Source organism: Mus caroli, unplaced genomic scaffold (assembly GCF_978045245.1).
Source record: "Mus caroli unplaced genomic scaffold, Mus_caroli_1 scaffold_1, whole genome shotgun sequence".
Taxonomy (NCBI): Eukaryota; Metazoa; Chordata; class Mammalia; order Rodentia; family Muridae; genus Mus; species Mus caroli.
Window position 1 is genome coordinate 28222068 of NW_028227256.1, and position 21232 is coordinate 28243299.

Genomic DNA, 21232 nt, shown 5'->3' on the forward strand with positions numbered 1-21232 from the left:
TTTTATACAGGGTTTCTTTTACCAGTCTTAATTTGTCTATAACTTGATAGTCTTCAGACTGCCAGGATCATTGCTCTTTGGGATGCCTGTTTTTGGCGGTTAGATCTGCCATCTGATTTCTTTTGTTCACAGCATCTTAGGTCTTTTTCTGTAGATGTCAACAGCTCTCTTTGTCTGTATATTGTTCCATACAGTGGCAAAAGCATACCTGCTGTCAGTGTAGACTTTTATTTTGCCATTTATGGACCTTGTCTCAAAGTCACAAGTTCAGCTTTCTGGGCCGACGTCCCTTCAGGGAGGCTGCTGGCCCAGATCACTTGCTTTCTGTCTACCACCATACTGCTGTCCCCGCCTTCTGCTTACCTTTAACCTCGAGGCTACTGTCATCAGTGTACCAGCTCGAACCCTCAGGCCAAGGCTGATCTGATCCTTCAGATCACTTCAAGTACCAGTTTCTCAGCACAGTGATGAGTAGGTGCAGTCTCACGCAGTGGGACAGCAGGTGGAACGAAGCGAAGGTCACTCGTTCAGTCCACAAAAAGTTCTGATGTGTCACAGGAGCATTGGTAGTCATCCATCAGTCAGGGGGCTTTTGGATAATGCTTTCAAGAGCGTGGGATGCCATTACAGCTAGTTACTGTCCCAGAGTGAGCTTATCAGCATCCTTGACAAGCAGATTATGGCAGCAATAGCTTTCAGGCAAGAAAATCACCCGCTGGCAACAGGGTGTAACTTCTTGGATAGGTAAGCCACTGGCCTTTTTCAAAGTCCCAAAGTCTGAGAAAGGACTCCTCTGGTGACCCCTGATCTCTCTTCCACATAAAGAGTGAAAGGCTTGGTTAGTTCAGACAAAGGCTGGCCATCAGTAGGGCCTGTTTTATTTTTCTAAAGGCTTTCAGGTGATCTGGGATCCACACAACACCTCCCCTTCCTTGGTTAGGAGGTACAATGGGAAGCTAAGGTCGCCAACCCAGGTGTCTAGAGTCTGTAGAAGCCAGCAAGTACCCAAGAATTTTCTTACTTGCCTTGGCGTAGTTAGCCACTACTTCCCGTCTCGAAGGGTGTATCTCAAGTAAGTAACTTCAGTCTGACACAGCTGAGCCTTTTTAGCTGAGGCTTGGTCTTCAGTTGCCCAGGTTTCCTGTCTAGATCCTGTCTTTTTCTTTCTCTCCTATCACTGTGGCCAAGATTCTAGTCAAATTTCTCTCTTGTCTAAGATCCCTCCTGTTTTTTCTTTCTTCTGCCTCCCGCCTCTCTCTCTCTCACACACACTTTCTCTGCCTCTTTCACTAGATCACATAACTGTCTCCCTCTCTATCTATAAATATATCTTTTTGTTCTCTTTCCTTTGAATGTTATCTAATTATTACATCTATATTCTGTCACTTAACTTTTTTCATAGTTTACCTCTTTTTACTGTTAACCTATTTCTTTTGAGTCTGCTGAAGCTTTGCTCTCAGTTCTTTTTTTTTTTTTTCTCAGACCTCTATCCTTTTCTTAACTTCTATAACTTTTTATTACCTATTACCTAGGTCAGATTGATGGGACACTTACTAGTCCCACAGACATGAGACCTTTATCTGAGCCCGGCAGTTAGACTCGCAGGTGTTCCTTACCTTGGACAGAAGAAGCCCCAAGTGAGTGGTCTCCCTCACCGGAGCCCAGAACAAACTCACACAGCTCAGGGCAGTGCCTGAGAAGAGAAAACACATGGGGCAGAGAAGGGAGTGCAGCTCTATTTGGCTGCACCAGACCACTGATATTTCAAAATGAACACAATTTTTTTGTTTACAAGAGACAGGATACAGGGGACAGGGAAATGAGAAGCAACCAGGGAATCTTGTGGCGTCCTCAGATCAGACGCAGCAACCCGCTGAACTCAAGCATACCAGTCAGCGGAGGGAAAGAAACCAACCAGGATTTTCTCAGTAACGGCGAATGGACAGGGAGGAGCCAAGCACCGAGTCTCCGCTGCGCGCCGGAATGCGGTGTAAACTCCTGGGAGTGGCAAACAAACGCTGGCAGGCAGAGGCAGCAATTTAACTATTTAACTACCTGATAGACACCCGGTGTTCTCTGCACTGTCTTTGGGGAGGGAGCACGCAGCCGGGCCGGCACAAGGGAGTGCGGGTAGACTCTGGGGGGGGGGGCAAAAGAGGGACGCTGTAGTCGGCCCCTCCCCAGCTGTGGCAGGCTTCACGGCCACTCCGGGACTGGCAGGCGGGGGCCGGCAGGCCGCTGCACTCACTATCAGCATTTTACAACTCATTCGCAGGGCACAGACAGCCTCCGTTGCTGCCGTGTCTGCAGAACTCAGAACCTCAGCACCACTGCGGCAGCTCTGGATCTCAGAGCTCTTTTGAGCAGCCTGGGGAGGACCGGCCTGGTGGTTTTCTTTCCTTTTTTAAAACCATTGCTGACAAATTCTGTCCTGACGTCAGTCCAAGTCTACAGTCGACAAGGGGTTAACACACACACACACACACACACAGTCTTGTCATGTGGCCACAAACAAGCACACTCGTCCACGCCTGGACTTACACAACCAGCCAAATTCCACTTTCTGACGGTCGGATTCCACATTCACTCCCGCTCTGGCAGAGAGAACACTCTCTCTCTCTTTTACTCTGCCAGGCAACAGCCAGGTCTTTTTGACTGTTCTGTACCCTGGGCACTCCTTCCAGGGTCTCCCTTGGAACATCTTTTTGGGGTGCAGACTGTGAGGCCATAGACAGTCGTCCTCTCACAGCCACTGGGGTCCTTACGGTCCACAGTGGCAGCTGCCAGAATAAACCCACAATCTCAGAATACACAAATGCAGCAGTTCCACACCTACACACCCAGCAGATTGTCCCATTTTCTAGAATAATAGCAGACACGACAAAAGCAGACACAAGACTTGAGACACTACAGGCAACTTACAGAATCAGATGGCCTCTCCAAGGCCGACAGATTGAGACCTTCCTGGTCTCCAGTGGGGTCCACCAAGCGTCCTTGGTCCTCCCCTATCTCACCTGGGACGTCTCCCAGGGGCAGATCGGACGGTGGGCACCTGAGCACGTCTACTCTTACCCACTTCGCATTCCCTCCCGGAGTGCGATCTCTGGTGCTCTTACTGAGCACAGAGCGTCACGCAAAACCAGAACAGCGATCGCTCATACAGAATGGCCTTCCTGGCCTCTCAGAAATTAACAGAACACAGACGCCAGACCAAAGCAGAACAGTAAATCTTACTTCTGAGTGGGTCCAGGACTTCTGGGTAGACGCGCTGATTCCCGGCCAATGCACCAAATGAAAGACTCCAAAACTCCCAAAGGGAGGCACTTACTCAAGCCTCGGGTCAGCCGCGCACCCAAGAAGACACTGAGACCGGTACTTAAGATGTATAGAGAGTAAGATTTAATACAGCAACGACAAGAAAGCACATAAAAGCACATAAACCAGAGCCCTATAAAGCAACAGCAAGCAAATACATGAACTAGAGCTCTGGGGTCGAAACCCACACACCCCGCATGGTGTAGAGGGGATTCGACAATTAGCCCAAACTTTTCACAAGCTTTTATAGGAAGGAGGCAAGGGGGGAGCAGGGCAGGGAAAATACAGGTTTTACGTCACTAAGTGATTCAGCCAAGGGTTTTTCCAAAGTGCTTTTGCAACCGCGTCCCACACTTTGGCCATGTACTTGATTCATTGGAACTGAGGTTTTTACTCACACCCTTATCTCAAAAATGTCCCTGGCACAGTCCTTAGTTGGGAGGGGTTGGACTGGGTTCGTTCCAGGAAACCCTTATCTCAGAAATGTCCCCGGAACAGTTTTCATTTGAGAGGGGGTCTGACTCTGGTGTGAGAGTTCAGAATGTACTCTGGGGTGAGAAGTTCTGGTGGTCAGTAATTTTCCTCTTTCACTATCTCAGAGACATAAGGACCTCTGAGAGATCCTGGCCCACTTCATCTACCCATTAGTACCAGGCCAGCTGGGTTATACAGTGAAGAACATCTCAAACACAGAACAAACAAACAAACAACATTTAGAGGGCTAAGACTTCTGGTAATCTCATAGACCAGAAGTTGAACCCCAAAAAGAAACCCTCACCCAATCTCTGAAAAAACAAAACAAACAAACAAAAAAAAAACCCAGATGACTGTGGGGATAAAGTGACCATGATGGAAATTCTTGGTTGTCAATGATTACATCTGAAATTAATTAAAATCTAAAAGGAGAGGGCACACCTGTTTGGGATTTTTGGTTAATGTGACATGGGAAGATCCACCTCTAAAACAGATCTTGAGGCTGGCAGACACACACACCTTTAATCTGAATCTTGCCTAAGGAGGACCCACCTCTAATCTGGGCCACACCTTCTTCTGGAAGCCTACATAAAGACATGCAAGAGAAAGTGTCTGCTCATTGTCTGCTTGCTCTCACCTTGCTAGCAAGTCCATTCCTTCCCTGGGATCCCAGCATCTCTACTGAAGACCAGTTGAGACCTCCTGCCTTGTGAACTGAGTGGATTGTGGATTTGCAAATTTTCCAACCATTGTAATAACTGAACTGCAGCTTGTAAGTCATTCAAATATATCCCCTTTCTATATTTAGAAATTCATTTTGACTAATATAGTGATGATGGATTTAATTTAGAAGATTGAGAAGAAAGATATTTCTTTCAAAAATATTTCTCTGAGCTGGGCAGAGTGGCCCATGGGTTTTATCTAAGAACTCAGGAGAGGGAGGCAAGCATATCTATGATTCTGAGGGAGGCCAGCCTGGGCTATGTATCAAGATCTAGACTACAAGGTCTTAAAGGAAAACAAAACAAAACAAAAATGTCTCTGTCTCCACCATCAAAGACTTTGAGATGAATCAGAGTGGGGCCCAATTAGATTCATTCTAAAGGAGTTGATGACTGAGCCCAATGTCTTAAACACTAAGTCCCTGTATCTCAATGCCTTCCTTCTTTTAATATAATATCGATCCATTTTATTTTTCTACTTAAACACATTCATGGAGGGCTCTGAGTGTGTCTCAGTGGCAGAGTAATTGCTTGGCACATGTACAGTCCTGGGTTAGATGCCCAGTAAGACATACAGTTACCAGCTGCCTGTGTTTGTGGCACCCCTCTACAGGACAGTATTGAATGACCTGTCTGTTGCAGTGGTAGAATCCTGTGACTTGTGACTATTTTTTTGGCTTTAATTTTTGTTCCATAGTTTTTTTCTTGGTTTTTTTTTCTTATCTAATGGGAGTAGTTATGAAAGGGTTTATATGAAAGGGTGTCAAAAATTGTCATCTGAGCACTTGGGAGGCAGAGGCAGGCAAATCCCAGAGTTGGAGGCCATTTCTGCTCTACACAGAGTTCAAGGACAGCTATCTCAAACAAACAAACAAACAAAAAACAAAGAAACAAACAAATCCAACTGATGTAATGGTGTTAAGAGGGATAGACTGTTTGAAGGCTTTTAAAAATGAAACTTTCATTCTGATTAGTGGGTATAACACTGAATTAGCCACAGTCTTTTCTAATGGCATCTCTGTTAAAGTTCCCAAACATTGCTCTCTTTAGTGTTCTGCCTCTTTATGGATTGTAAGAATTTGTGCTGAAAAAAAAGATTCAATTATTAGAGATGATAGGCTTATCTAGGGAGGGGGATGTCCTTAGGAGTATAAAAGGAGTTTGGAGAGGCTTGGACAGAACACTTGAGAGAGCTGAGGCAAGCTATAAAGAGAGCAAAGGGTTCTCTTCTGCAGTCTCCCCTAAGATAGAAGATTTGACAGAGAGGTGAGTGAACCATACCAACCAGTCTCAAGGAGCCAAATAGCTCCTAAGAGTGTTCCAGGTCTGCAGAGCTATAAAATAGTTCTTTCCCAAGACTTAGACATAACTTCCACCTCTAAACACATTTGATTTTAAATAATTCAGTTTTTGACAGTGTGTTTTGCATTGGGGTTATGGCTTTCATTCATTTTATATTTGTTAGTATGTTTTATCTTTTTCTGGCAAAATATACAGATAGTGTTTATTTCTGAAATCCTGGTTGTCCTAGGTAGCCCTAGACTATCTAGAGCTGGCTTTATGGATGTGGTTATCTTGGAAGTTGGAAAGAACCTCCTGCCTCTTCTGCATCTTGAGGACTGGGATTAAAAGCATTTGTTTTTATTTTCCTGTATTTTGTTTGTGACAATATTTCCCTATGTAGACCTGGACAAACTGGTTATATTTTATTTTCTATTTTACATCTTTATGGTGTTTGGTATTGTGATTCTACAGCAGGCACTTAGGAGTCAAAGGTCTTGCATGGGTCAATTCTCTCCTGTGACTCTGGCACCCAGAGAGTGGACTCAGCACACTGGGTTTGCTTCTTCCAATATTTGCAATTTTTTTTTTTGAAACTGTGGTGTGTTTGAAACTGTGTTTGAGTAGCAATCATTCTGAGTAGATGAGAATGGTATTTAACTAGTTCTATCATTTGCAAAATGGATAGAAATCACAGCTACATATACTGGTTAAATTTAATCCTTTGTGGGTATATACTGATTAAGTTCAAACTTCTTGGTTTTCCTAATCAAGTTCTCAGGAAATCTTCCCTATTGTTTAATGATGCAATATGCTGAAATAACAAATGTACTTTCAACAAAAATTAAAATTTTGTTTTCAAATCAGGTAAACTTGATCTAGGACCCAAATCCATGCCAGCCCAGGCTGACAAAATGAACATGTCTTTGGAAGACATCATTAAGCTGAACAAGATCCAGAAAAGAAATCACAACAAGCATGATCCCCGAGTGAATCAAGGCACTGGGCCTAAGAGGTACAGGCCCTCCATCACCCATAGTGGCAGCAGGAACAGGCTGGCACCATACCGCAGACCAAAACAATTTCCAGACAAGTGGCAGCCTGACCAATTCATTGGCTGCTTCAGGGCTGGAAACCACATGGATACTGGTGGGAAGCTGTTCCTGTCAAACCTGCACTTCAGAGTGTCAGATGCTGATATTCAGAAACTCTTTGCTGAATTTGGACCGTTGAAAAAATCTGCAGTGCACTATGATCGCTCTGGACAAAGTTTAGGGACAGCACATGTGCACTTTGAAAGGAAGGCAGATGCCCTGAAGGCTATGAGACTGTACAATGGTGCCTCTTTGGATGGCCGCCCTATGAACATCCAGCTTGTCACCTCACAGACTGATACACAACGAAGACCTGCACAAAGCAGAAACAGGGATGCCAAGACAAGAAACCCTGGCTCTGCTGGGTTTGGTGGTGGATGGTGGATTCATCTTTTGATTCTTTTTGTTTCATTTCTTATTTTCTCCTGTTTGAAAACTCATGTAAAGCTCTTTCTTTTTCTCTTTCTCTCTCTTTTCTTTCCTTTTTTAAAAAATTCTGAAACAGACTTGTTTTATACTGAGTTACCTTGGGGGTAAATTATAATGCTTGCTTTTGTGATGGTGTCATTTTCACATTTATCATAATAAAAATGTGTGTAGAAATAAACAAGTATTCTAGAGTCATAAAGTAATAAGCCAGAGAAATTGAACAAGAAAAGGAGGTCAAAGGGATACAAATTAGAAATGAAGAAGTCAAACTATCACTTTTTGCAGATGATATGAAAGTATAGATAATTGACCCCAAAAATTCCAACAGAGAGCTACTAAACCTGAAAAAGAGCTTCAGCAAAGTAGCTGGACTTAAAATTAACTCAAACAAATAAGTGGCTTTCCTCTACACAAAGGATAAACAGGCTGAGAAAGAAATTCGGGAAACAACACCCTAAACTATAATCACAAATAATGTAAAATGCCTTGGTGAGACTCTAACTAAGCAAGTGAAATATCTGTATGATAAGAACTTCAAGTCTCTGAAGAAAGCAATGGAAAAACAAATCAGAAGATGGAAAGATTTCCCATGCTCATGGATTGACAGGATTAATATAGTAAAAATAGCCATTATGTTCAAAGCAATCTACAGATTCAATGCAATCCCCATGAAAATTCCAAATCAATTCTTCACAGACTTAGAAAGAACAATTAGCAAAGTCCATTGGAATAATAATAATAATAATAACAGCATAGAATAGCAAAAAGCATTCTCAACAATAAAAACACTTCTTGTGGAATCAACATCTCTATCCAAAAGCTGTTCTACAGAGTAGTTGTGATTAAAAATAACCCAAAAAACTGCATGGTATTGGTACAGTTAGCAGGTAGATCAAGGGAATAGAATCGAAGACCCAGAAAAGAACCGAGAAACCTATGAATACTTGATCTTTGAGAAAGGAGCTAAAACCAACCAGTGGAAAAAAGAAAATATATTCAAGGAATGCTGGTGGCTCTACTGGCCGTTAGCAAGTAGAAAAATGTAAATTGATCCATTCTTATCTCCTTGTACAAAGTTCAAGTCCAAATGCATTAAGAACCTCAACAAAAAAAAAAAACCAGATACACTGAAACTGATAAAGTAGAAAGAGGGGAAGAGCCTGGGATATATGGCCACAGGGGAAAACTTCCTGAACAGAACACCAGTGGCTTGTACTGAAAGATCATCGATCAAAAAACGGGACTTCATAAAATTGCAAATCTTCTCTAAAGCAAATGACACTGTCAATAAGAAAAAAAAATAAAAGCAACTAACAGATTGGTAAAAGATCTTTACCTATCCTACATCCTGTAGAGGGCTAATATCCAATATATAAAAAAAAACTCAAGAAGTTAGACTCGAGAGAACCCTATTTAAAAAATGGGGTACAGTGCTAAAAAGAGAATTCGCAACACAGGAATACCATATAGCTGAGAAGAACCTAAAGAAATGTTCAACATCATTAGCCATCAGGGAAATGCATATTAAAACAAACCAGAAATACCACTTCACACCAGTCAGAATGGATAATATCAAAACTTAGGTGATAGCAGACACTGGAGACGTTGTGTAGAAAAAGGAACACTCCTCCATTGCTGGTGGCATTGCAAGCTGGTACAACCAATTCGGAAATCAGTTTGGCAGTTCCTCAGAAAATTGGAGATAACACTACCTGAGGACCCACTAATACCACTCCTGGACATATACCCACAAGATGCTCCAATATGTAATAAGGACACAGTTGCCACTATGTTCATTAAATCCTTATATATAATAGCCAGGAGCTAGAAAGAACCCAGATGTCCCTCAACGGAGGAATGTATTCAGAAATTGTGGTACATTTACAAAATGGAGTACTACACACCTATTAAGAACAATGAATTCATGAAATTCTTAGTAAAATGAGTGGAACTATAAAATATCATCCTGAGTGAATTTACCCATTCATAAATGTACACACATGGTATGCACTTACTGATGAGTACATATTAGCCCAGAAGCTTGGTATTCCCAAGATACAATTCACAGACCACATGGAGTTGAAGAAGAACAAAAATCAAAGTGTGCATACCATACTTCGGTTCTTCTTAGAAGGGGAACATAATAGCCATGGAAGAAGATCAAGAGAAAAAGTGTGAAACAGAGACTGAAGGAAAGAGCATCCAGAGACTTCCCCACCTGGGAATCCATCCCATATACAGGCACCAAACCCAGACACTATTTGGATGCCAACAAGTGCTCTCACTGTCTTTCTGCCAGTGCCTATCAAATACAGAGGTCTATGCTCTCAGCCAACCATTGGACTGAGCATAGGGTCCTCAATGGAGAACCTAGAGAAAGGACCAAAGGATCATAAGAAGCTTGAAGCCTCATAGAAATAACAACATGAACCAACCAGGACCACTAGAGTTCCCAGGAACTAAACCACCAACCACAGAGCACACATGGAGTGACCCATGCCTCCACCTGCATATGTAGCAGAGGATGACCTTGTTAGTCATCAGTGGGAGGAGAGGTCCTTGGTCCTGAGAAGGCTCGATGTCCCAGTGTATGGGAATGCCAGGATAGTTAAGTGGGAGTGGATGGGTTTGTGACCAGGGAAAGAAGGGAGGTTTTCAGAGATGAACCCAAGAAAGGAGATAATATTTGAAGTGTAAATAAAGAAAATATCCAAAAAAAGAGAAAATATCAAAGCACATGAAAAGAATCTTTTTCCTTTCACTCCATTATAAAAGTTATGTGTCTTGTAATGGGGAATTTTTATGCCCTTAATTTTGCTCCTTCCCTTAAAGATTATCTAGACCTCCCTTCCCTTAAAACATGCAAAGTTCCAAGACAGAAGTAAGCATTAATTTTCAGGATTCCAACGGCACCCACATGAAAATTTTAGTTATTATACCTTGTCAGTAGATAATACGTTTCTTATGTATATTAGCATCATATTTGGAAACTGTCTTAGGCTTTTATATCCTGTTGTCATTTTCTTGTGTATTTTTTGCTTGTTTGTTTGTTATTTAGAGATGGGAGTCTCACAAGGTAATCCTAGCTGGCCAAGAAATCACTATGTAGTGAAGGTTGGCTTCAGACTCTGAGGATCTGCTTGTCTCTGCCTTTGACTCAGTTCCAACTATCAATAGTTTAAAATGTTAATATAACTCAAAGTAGACCTAGACCCACCAAATGACTGGACACAGATTCTTACCCTCGTCTACCCAGGAGAGCACCTGGCATGAGGTAAATTCTGGAATAACCCATGCCTGTCTCAGTAGTTCAGAATTCACTATGAATTCACTTTGATGTTTCTTATTAGTACAAGGTATTTGCAGTGTCTTTTAGTTTATGTTTTTCTGATCCATTCCCATAATTAGGGTTAGGTTATACATAAAGCTAGGGATATGATTAAAATTATTATTTTTTCTCCTTACACCTGCTCAGGAGACACTTGATGGTTTTTCTCATGATTGAAATACTGGCTTTGGCAATCTTGTTAAGATTGTTACTACCAAATCATTATTCTCAGAGATAATTGTTTTTCTTTGTCATTAAGAATTATCTCTGGCTTAGAACTTTAGGACTATGGAAATATCTAGCATGTCATGAAATTGAGGTCACTTTGGTCTACAGATCAAATTCAAGGACACCAGGAGCTTCATGGAGAAAACTTGTCTTTGGAGTGAAAAAAAATCTAATAAATAATGTTGAACATGGCTGTGCTCACCTTTAATCTTAGTAGTCAAGAGGAAGAGGCAGGCAGATTTTGGTGAGTTTGAGGCCCATGAGAACAACATAGTGATACCCTGTATAAAAAAAAAAAAAAAAAAAAAAAAGTAAGAAAGAAAAGGAAAGAAAAGAAAAGAAAGAAAAGGAAAGTTATGGAAAAAAAGAAAGGAAAATAAGTACGGAGGAAAGGGGAAGAGAGAGAGAAAGAGTGAGAAAGAGAGAGATCTCAAATATAAAATGTTAAAAAGGATAAAAAACATTGGCATGGTCAAAATACTGCTATGTACCCATATTCCAAGCTGCTCTGAGGACTACAGGTTGGGCATGGTGACACAGACCTTTAATTCCACTCTCTCAGACGCATGCGGATCTCGGAAAGGTTGTGGCCTGCTTCATCTACCCAGGAGTTGCAGGCCAGCTGGGTTACACAGTGAAGACCATCTCAAACACACAGCAAATAAACAACATTTAGGGGGCTAAGACAATCTAATAATGTCTTAGCCCAGAAGTTTGGGACCAGAACAAAACCCTCACCTCATCTCTTAAAACAAACAGATGTCTATTGGGATAAATTGACCATGATGGCTATTCTTGGTTGTCAATGTGATTACATCTGGAATTAACAAAGAGCTAAAAGAGAGGGCACACCTGTTTTGGATTTTTGATTAATGTGACATGGGAAGATCCACCTCTAATCAAATCTTGAAGCAGGCAGGTAGACACACACCTTTAATCTGAATCTTGCCTAAGGAGGACCCACCTCTAATCTGGGCCACACCTTCTTCTGGAAGCCTACACAAAGACATGCAAGAGGAAGTGTTTGCTCATTGTCTGCTTTCTCTCACCTTGCTAGCAAGTCCATCCCTTCCCTAGGATCCCAGCATCTTTACTGAAGACCAGTTGAGACCTCCAGCCTTGTGGACTAAGTGGATTCACAAATTTTCCATCCATAGAACACCATTGGAATAGCCAGACTCCAGCTTGTAAGTCATTCAAATAAATCCTCTTTCTATATGTAGAGATTCATTCTGTAAGTTTTGCTTGTCTAGAGATCCCTGGCTGATACAGTGATGTTGGTTTTCATTTAGAAGATTTAGAAGAAAGATACGTCTTTCAAAAATCTTTCTTTGAGCTGGGCAGAGTGTCCCAAGGGTTTTACCTGAGGACTCAGTAGAGTGAAGCAAACACATCTATGATACTGAGTGAGGCCAGCCTGGGCTATGTATCATGTTCTAGGCTTCATAATGTAACAAGGTTTTAAAGGAAAACAAAACAAAACAAAACAAAACAAAATGTTCTCTGTCATCTCCAGCACAAAAGACAGTGAGATGAATCAGAATGAGGCCCAATGAGTTTCATTCTAAAGGAGTTGATGGTTGAGCCCAATATCTTAAACACTAAGTCCCTGTTTCAAAATGCCTTCCCACTTTTAATATAATATCCATACATTTTATTCTTTTTCCTTAAGTCCTTCACAGAGGGATCTTGGCATTTTGCAGCCCTGGGTTAGATGCCCAGTAAGAAACACAGTTAGCAGTTGTCTGTCTTTGTGATTCTCCTCTACATGACAGTCTCAGTTGCCCTGTCTGTTGCAGTAATAGAATCTTGTAAACTGTGACCACTTTTGGCTTTAGATTTTGTTTGTTTTTTCTTTTTTTTTTTTGTTTTACCTAGCTAATGGGAGAAGTTTAGAAAGGTTTTAATGATTCATTAGGTGTCAAAATCTTTCATCTAAACACTTTGCAGGCAGAGGCAGGCAGATCTCTCAGTTGGAGGCAATCACTGCTCTCCAAAGAGTTCAAGAACAACTATCTCAAACAAATAAACTAATGAATCCAACAGATTTTGTCAAGTTAAGAGGGATAAACTGCTTGAAGGCTTTTAAAAATGAAACTTTCATCTTTTTAGTGGATATTACAGTGAATTACCCACAGTCTTTTCTTTTGGCATCTCTGTTAAAGTTCCCAAACATTCCTTTCTTTAGTATTCGTTCCCTTTATGGATTGTAATTACTTGTGGTGTGAAAACATGATTCAATTATCAGAGAGGATAGGCATATCTAGGAAGGGGGAGGTCCTTAGGAGTATAAAAGGAGTTTGGAGAGGCTTGGACAGCACACTTGAGAGAGCTGAGGCAAGCTACAAAGAGAGCAAAGGGTTCTCCTCTGCAGTCTGCCCTGAGACAGAAGGCTTGACAGAGAGGTGAGTGAACCACACCAACGAGTCTCTGGGAGCCGAAAGTCTCCGAAGGAGTTCAATCTCTTCAGAGCTATGAAATAGTTCTTTCCTAAGACTTAAACATAACACTCAACTCTAAATACATTTGATTTTAAATGATTCAGCTTTTGAAACTGTGTATTTGGGTGGTCGTTTTCATTCTAATTATATTTGTGAACATGTTTAATCTTCTTCTGGTAAAATATACAGATAGTGTCATTTATTTCTGAAGTCCAGGACTTATTAAGGAGCCCTGGACTATCTAGAGCTGGCTGTGTGTACCAGGATATCTGGGAAATTGGAAGGATCCTCCTGCCTCTGCCACTTGAGGACTGGGATTAAAAGCATTTGTTTTTCTTTTCCTGTATTTTGTTTGTGACAATATCCCAAAATTTTTGGTTTTTTTGTTTTTTCAGTTTGGAAACTGTGGTTTTAAGGAACTGTGTTTGCATTCGAATCATTCTGAGCAAACCAGAATGGTATTTAACTAGTTCTATCATTTGCAAAATGGTTAGAAATTACAGCTACATGTGCCGGTTAAATTCAAACCTTTGTGGTTATATACTGATCAAGTTCAAACTTTTTAGTTTTCCTAATAAAGTTCTCTGGAACTCTTCCCTATTGTCTAATGATGCAATATGCTGAAAGGACAGGAGTACTTTCAACAAAAATTAAAATTTTGTTTTCAAATCAGGTGAGCTGGATCCAAGGCTGAAAAAATCCATGCACTCCATGGTTGACAAAATGGACATGTCTTTGGAAGACATCATTAAGCTGAACAATATCCAGCAAGGACTTCATAGCAAGCCTGATTCCTGGGTGAATAGAGGCACTGGACCTAAGAGGTACAGGCCCGCCATCCACCATGGCAGCAGGAACATGCTGGCACCATACTGCAGACCAAAACAACTTCCAGACAAGTGGCAGCATGACCTGTTCCTTGGCAGCTTCAGGGCTGGAAACCACATGGATACTGGTGGGAAGCTGTTCCTGTCAAACCTGCACTTCAGAGTGTCAGATGCTGATATTCAGAAACTCTTTGCTGAATTTGGAACGTTGAGAAAATCTGCTGTGCAATATGATCGCTCTAGACAGAGTTTAGGGACAGCACATGTGCACTTTGAAAGGAAGGCAGATGCCCTGAAGGCTATGAGAGAGTACAATGGCGTCCCTTTGGATGGCCACCCTATGATCATCCAGCTCACAGACTGATACACAACGAAGACATGCACAAAGCAGAAACGGGCAGCATGAGAAGAAACCCTGGCTCTGGAGGGTTTGGAGGTGGATGGTGGATTCTTCTTTTGATTCTTTTTATTTCATTTCTTATTTTTCTCCTGTTTGAAAACTCATGTAAAGCTCTTTCTTTCTCTCTCTCTCTCTTTTTCCTTTTTTTAAAAAAATTTCTGAGACAGACTTGTTTTATTCTGAGTTAACTTGAGCATAAATTATAATGCTTGCTTTTGTGAAGGTGTCATTTTCAGGTTTACCATAATAAAAATGTGTGTAGAAATAAATAAGTATTCTAGAGTCATAAAGTAATAAGTCAGAGAAATTAGACAAGAAAAAGAAGTCAAAGGAATACAAATTGGAAATGAAGAAGTCTAACTATCACTATTTGCAGATGATATGAAAGTATACATAATGACCCCAAAAATTACACCAGAGAACTACTAAACCTGATAAACAGCTTCAGCAAAGTAGCTGGACTTAAAATTAACTCAAAAAAATAAGTGGCCTTCATCTACTCAAAGGATAAGCAGGCTGAGAAAGAAATTAGGGAAACAACACCCTAAACTATAATCAGAAATAATATAAAATACCTTGGTGAGACTCTAACTAAGCAAGTGAAAGATCTGATTGATAAGAACTTCAAGTCTCTGAGAAAGCAATGGGAATACAAATCAGAAGAAGGAAAGATTTCCCATGCTCACAGATTGACAGGATTAATATAGTAAAAATAGCCATTATGTTCAAAGCAATCTACAGACTCAATGCAATCCCCATCAAAATTCCAAATCAAATCTTCACAGACTTAGAAAGAACAATTAGCAAAGTCACCTGGAATAATAATAATAAAAGCATAGAATAGCAAAAACTATTTTCAACAATAAGTACACTACTTATATAATCAACATCTCTATCCAAAAGGTGTTCTACAGAGCAATTGTGATTAAAAAACAAACAAACATATCATTGCATGGTATCGGTACAGTGACAGGCAGGTAGATCAAGGGAATAGAATTGAAGACTCAGAAAAGAACCCATAAACCTATGGTCACTTGATCTTTGACAAAGGAGCTAGAACCAACCAGTGGAAAAAGAGACAATATTTTTAAGGAATGGTAGTGTCTCTGCTGGCAGTTAGCAAGTAGAAGAATGCAAATCATTCCATTCTTACCTCCTTGTACAAAGCTCAAGTCCAAGTGTATTAAGGACCTCCACATAAAACCAGATAAACTGAAACTTATAGAGGAGAAATTGGGGAAGAGTCTGGAACATATGGCCACAGGGGAAAACTTCCTGAACAGAACCCCAGTGGCTTGTACTGTAAGATCAAGGATCAAAAATCGAGACCTCATAAAATTGCAAAGCTTCTGTAAGGCAAAGGACACTGTCAATAAGACAGAAAACAAAAGCAACTAACAGGTTGGTAAAAGACCTATAACTATCCTACATCCTGTAGAGGACTAATATCCAATATATAAAAAAAACTCGGATCAGTACCGGGGTAGCTAGAGCTCAGGGTCGGCTGACACCCGCCAGCTACCCACGACCCCCGCCACAGGATTTTGAGACTGCTGGTGAGTGGAACACAGCTTCTGCTCCAGTCCAATCACGCGGGAACTGAGACTGCTTTGGTTGGGGAGGGAGAAATCCGGCCTACATAGGGCCACAAGCCTCTTCCGGTCACAAAACCACGGGGATAGCTAGGGCCCAGGGTTGGCTGACACTTGCCAGCTACCCACAACACCCGCCACAGGATCTTAAGACTTCTGGTGAGTGGAACACAGCTTCTGCTCCAATCCAATTGCTCGCGGGACCAGAGACTGCATTAGTTAGGGAAGCAGAAACCGGCCTGAGTAGGGCCACAGGCCTCATCCGGCCGGATCAGCACAGGGGTAGCTAGGGCGCAGGTTCGGCTGACACTCGCCAGCTACCCACAACACCTGCCACAGGATCTTAAGACTTCTGGAGAGTGGAACACAGCTTCTGCTCCAATCCAATTGCCCATGGGACCAGAGACTGCATTAGTTAGGGAAGCAGAAAACCGGCCTGAGTAGGACCACAGGCCTCTTCCTGCTGGACCAGCACTGGGGTACCGCCAGCTACCCACGACCCCCGCCACAGGATTTTGAGACTGCTGGTGAGTGGAACACAGCTTCTGCTCCAATCTTTAAACAGTGACAACGACAACAACTAACCCCAGAGATTACCAGATGGCGAAAGGTAAACGTAATAATCTTACTAACAGAAACCAAGACCACTCACCATCATCAGAACCCAGCACTCCCACTTCGCCCAGTCAAGGGCACCCCAACACACCGGAAAAGCTAGACACAGATCTAAAAGCATATCTCCTTATGATGGTAGAGGACTTCAAGAAGGACTTTAATAACACACTTAAAGAAATACAAAGGAACACTGGTAAACAGGTAGAAGACAGTAAAGAGGAAGCACAAAAATCCCTTAAAGAATTGCAGGAGAACACTGCTAAAGAGTTACAAATCCTTAAAGAAAAACAGGATAACATAATCAAACAGGTAGAAGCCCTTAATGAAAAACAGGAAAACACATCCAAACAGATGATGGAAATGAACAAAACCATACTAGACCTAAAAAGGGAAGTAGACACAATAAAGAAAACCCAAAATGAGGCAACACTGGAGATAGAAACCCTAGGAAAGAAATCTGGAACCATAGATACGAGCATCAGCAACAGAATACAAGAGATGGAAGAGAGAATCTCAGGTGCAGAAGATTCCATAGAGAACATCGGCACAACAATCAAGGAAAATGGAAAATGCAAAAAGATCCTAACTCAAAACATCCAAGAAATACAGGACACAATGAGAAGATCAAACCTACGGATAATAGGAGTGGATGAGAATGAAGATTTTCAACTCAAAGGACCAGCAAATATCTTCAACAAAATTATAGAAGAAAACTTCCCAAATCTAAAGAAAGAGATGCCCATGAACATACAAGAAGCCTACAGAACTCCAAATAGACTGGACCAGAAAAGAAATACCTCCCGACACATAATAATCAGAACAACAAATGCTCTAAATAAAGATAGAATACTAAAAGCAGTAAGAGAAAAAGGCCAAGTAACATATAAAGGCAAGCCTATCAGAATTACACCGGATTTTTCACCAGAGACTATGAAAGCCAGAAGATCCTGGACGGATGTTATACAGACACTAAAAGAACACAAATTCCGCTCTTCCGGTCAGAAAAGCACCAGGGCAGCTGGGGCGCAGGGTCTGCTGACACTCGCCAGCTACCCACAACACCCGCCACAGGATCTTAAGACTTCTGGTGAGTGGAGCACAGCTTCTGCTCCAATCCAATTGCGCGGGACCTGAGACTGCATTAGTTAGGGAAGCTGAAACCGGCCTGAGTAGGGCCACAGGCCTCATCCGGCCGGATCAGCGCCGAGGTAGCGGGAGCGCAGGGTTGCCTGACACCCGCCAGCTACCCACGACCCCTGCCGCAGGATTTTGGGACTGCTGGGGAGTGGAACACAGCTTCTGCTCCAGTCCAATCACGCGGGACCTGAGACTGCTCTGGTTGGGGAGAGAGGAATCCGGCCTACATAGGGCCACAACCCTCTTCCGGTCAGAAAAGCACCAGGGCAGCTGGGGCGCAGGGTCTGCTGACACTCGCCAGCTACCCACAACACCCGCCACAGGATCTTAAGATTTCTGGTGAGTGGAGCACAGCTTCTGCTCCAATCCAAGTGCTCGGGACCTGAGACTGCATTAGTTAGGGAAGCAGAAACCGGACTGAGTAGGGCCACAGGCCTCATCCGGCAGGATCAGCGCCGGGGTAGCGGGAGAGCAGGGTTGCCTGACACCCTCCAGCTACCCACGACCCCCGCCGCAGGATTTTGGGACTGCTGGTGAGTGGAACACAGCTTCTGCTCCAATCTTTAAACAGTGACAACAATAACAACTAACCCCAGAGATTACCAGATGGCGAAAGGTAAACGTAATAATCTTACTAACAGAAACCAAGACCACTCACCATCATCAGAACCCAGCACCCCCACTTCGCCCAGTCCAGGGCACCCCAACACACTGGAAAAGCTAGACACAGATTTACAAGCATATCTCCTGATGATGATAGAGGACTTCAAGAAGGACTTTAATAACACACTTAAAGAAATGCAGGAGAACACTGCTAAACAGGCAGAAGACAATAAAGAGGAAGCACAAAAATCCTTTAAAGAATTGCAGGAGAACACAGCTAAAGAGTTACAAATCCTTAAAGAAAAACAGGATAACATAATCAAACAGGTAGAAGTCCTTACAGAAAAACAGGAAAACACATCCAAACAGATGATGGAAATGAACAAAACCATACTAGACCTAAAAAGGGAAGTAGACACAATAAAGAAAACCCAAAATGAGGCAACGCTGGAGATAGAAACCCTAGGAAAGAAATCTGGAACCATAGATACGAGCATCAGCAACTGAATACAAGAGATGGAAGAGAGAATCTCAGGTGCAGAAGATTCCATAGAGAACATCGGCACAACAATCAAGGAAATTGTAAAATGCAAAAAGATCCTAACTCAAAACATCCAAGAAATACAGGACACAATGAGAAGACCAAACCTACGGATAATAGGAGTGGATGAGAATGAAGATTTTTCAACTCAAAGGACCAGCAAACATCTTCAACAAAATTATAGAAGAAAACTTCCCAAATCTAAAGAAAGAGATGCCCATGAACATACAAGAAGCCTACAGAACTCCAAATAGACTGGACCAGAAAAGAAATAACTCCCGACACATTATAATCAGAACAACAAATGCTCTAAATAAAGATAGAATACTAAAAGCAGTAAGAGAAAAAGGCCAAGTAACATATAAAGGCAAGCCTATCAGAATTACACCAGATTTTTCACCAGAGACTATGAAAGCCAGAAGATCTTGGACGGATGTTATACAGACACTAAAAGAACACAAATTCCAGCCCAGGCTACTATACCCAGCCAAACTCTCAATTCACAGAGATGGAGAAACCAAAGTATTCCACGACAAAACCAAATTCACACATTATCTCTCCACGAATCCAGCCCTTCAAAGGATAATAACAGAGAAAAACCAATACAAGGACAGGAACCACGCCCTAGAAACAACAAGAAGGTAATCCCTCAACAAACCTAAAAGAAGACAGCCACAAGAACAAAATGCCAACTTTAACAACAATAATAACAGGAAACAACAATTACTTTTCCTTAATATCTCTTAATATCAATGGACTTAACTCCCCGATAAAAAGACATAGACTAACAAACTGGCTACACAAACAAGACCCAACATTTTGCTGCTTACAGGAAACTCATCTCAGAGAAAAGGATAGACACTACCTCAGAATGAAAGGCTGGAAAACAATTTTCCAAGCAAATGGCATGAAGAAAGAAGCTGGAGTAGCCATTCTAATATCTGATAAGATTGACTTCCAACCCAAAGTCATTAAAAAAGACAGGGAGGGACACTTCATACTCATCAAAGGTAAAATCCTCCAAGAGGAACTATCAATCCTGAATATCTATGCTCCAAATACAAAGGCAGCCACATTCATTAAAGAAACTTGAGTAAATCTCAAAGCACACATTGCACCTCATACAATAATAGTGGGAGACTTCAACACACCACTTTCACCAATGGACAGATCATGGAAACAGAAACTAAACAGGGACACAGAGAAACTAAGAGAAATTATGAATCAAATGGATCTGGCAGATATCTACAGAACATTCTATCCTAAAACAAAAGGATATACCTTCTTCTCAGCACCTCATGGTACCTTCTCCAAAATTGACCACATAATTGGTCACAAAACAGGCCTCAACAGATACAAAAATATTGAAATTGTCCCATGCATCCTATCAGATCACCATGGACTAAGGCTGATCTTCAATAACAAAATAAATAATAGAAAGCCAACCTTCACGTGGAAACTGAACAACACTCTTCTCAATGATACCTTGGTCAAGGAAGGAATGAAGAAAGAAATTTAGGACTTTTTAGAGTTCAATGAAAATGAAGCCACAACATACCCAAACTTATGGGACGCAATGAAAGCATTTCTCAGAGGAAAACTCATAGCTCTGAGTGCCTCCAAAAGGAAACTAGAGAGAGCACACATTAGCAGCTTGACAACATACCTAAAAGCACTAGAACAAAAGGAAGCAAATTCACCCAAGAGGAGTAGACGGCAGGAAATAATCAAACTCAGGGGCGAAATCAACCAAGTGGAAACAAGAAAAACTATTCAAAGAATCAACCAATCAAGGAGCTGGTTCTTTGAGAAAATCAACAAGATAGATAAACCCTTAGCCAGACTCACTAGAGGGCACAGGGAAAGCATCCTAATTAACAAAATCAGAAATGAAAAAGGAGACATAACAACAGATCCTGAAGACATCCAAAACACCATCAGATCCTTCTACCAAAGGCTATACTCAACAAAACTGGAGAACCTGGATGAAATGGAGAAGTTCCTAGACAGATACCAGGTACCAAAGTTGAATCAAGATCAGGTTAATGATCTAAACAGCCCTATATCCCCCAAAGAAATAGAAGCAGTCATTAATAGTCTCCCAACTAAAAAAAGCCCAGGACCAGATGGGTTTAGTGCAGAGTTCTATCAGACCTTCAAAGAAGATCTAATCCCAGTTCTTCACAAACTATTCCACAAAATAGA

At 41.7% G+C, this 21232-nt stretch overlaps 1 pseudogene; it reads left to right on the top strand.

Moving 5' to 3' along the window:
- The first annotated feature begins 6706 nt into the window (after nucleotides 1-6706).
- Nucleotides 6707-14503, top strand: LOC110285909 (THO complex subunit 4 pseudogene; annotated as a pseudogene).
- The last annotated feature ends 6729 nt before the right edge of the window (nucleotides 14504-21232 follow it).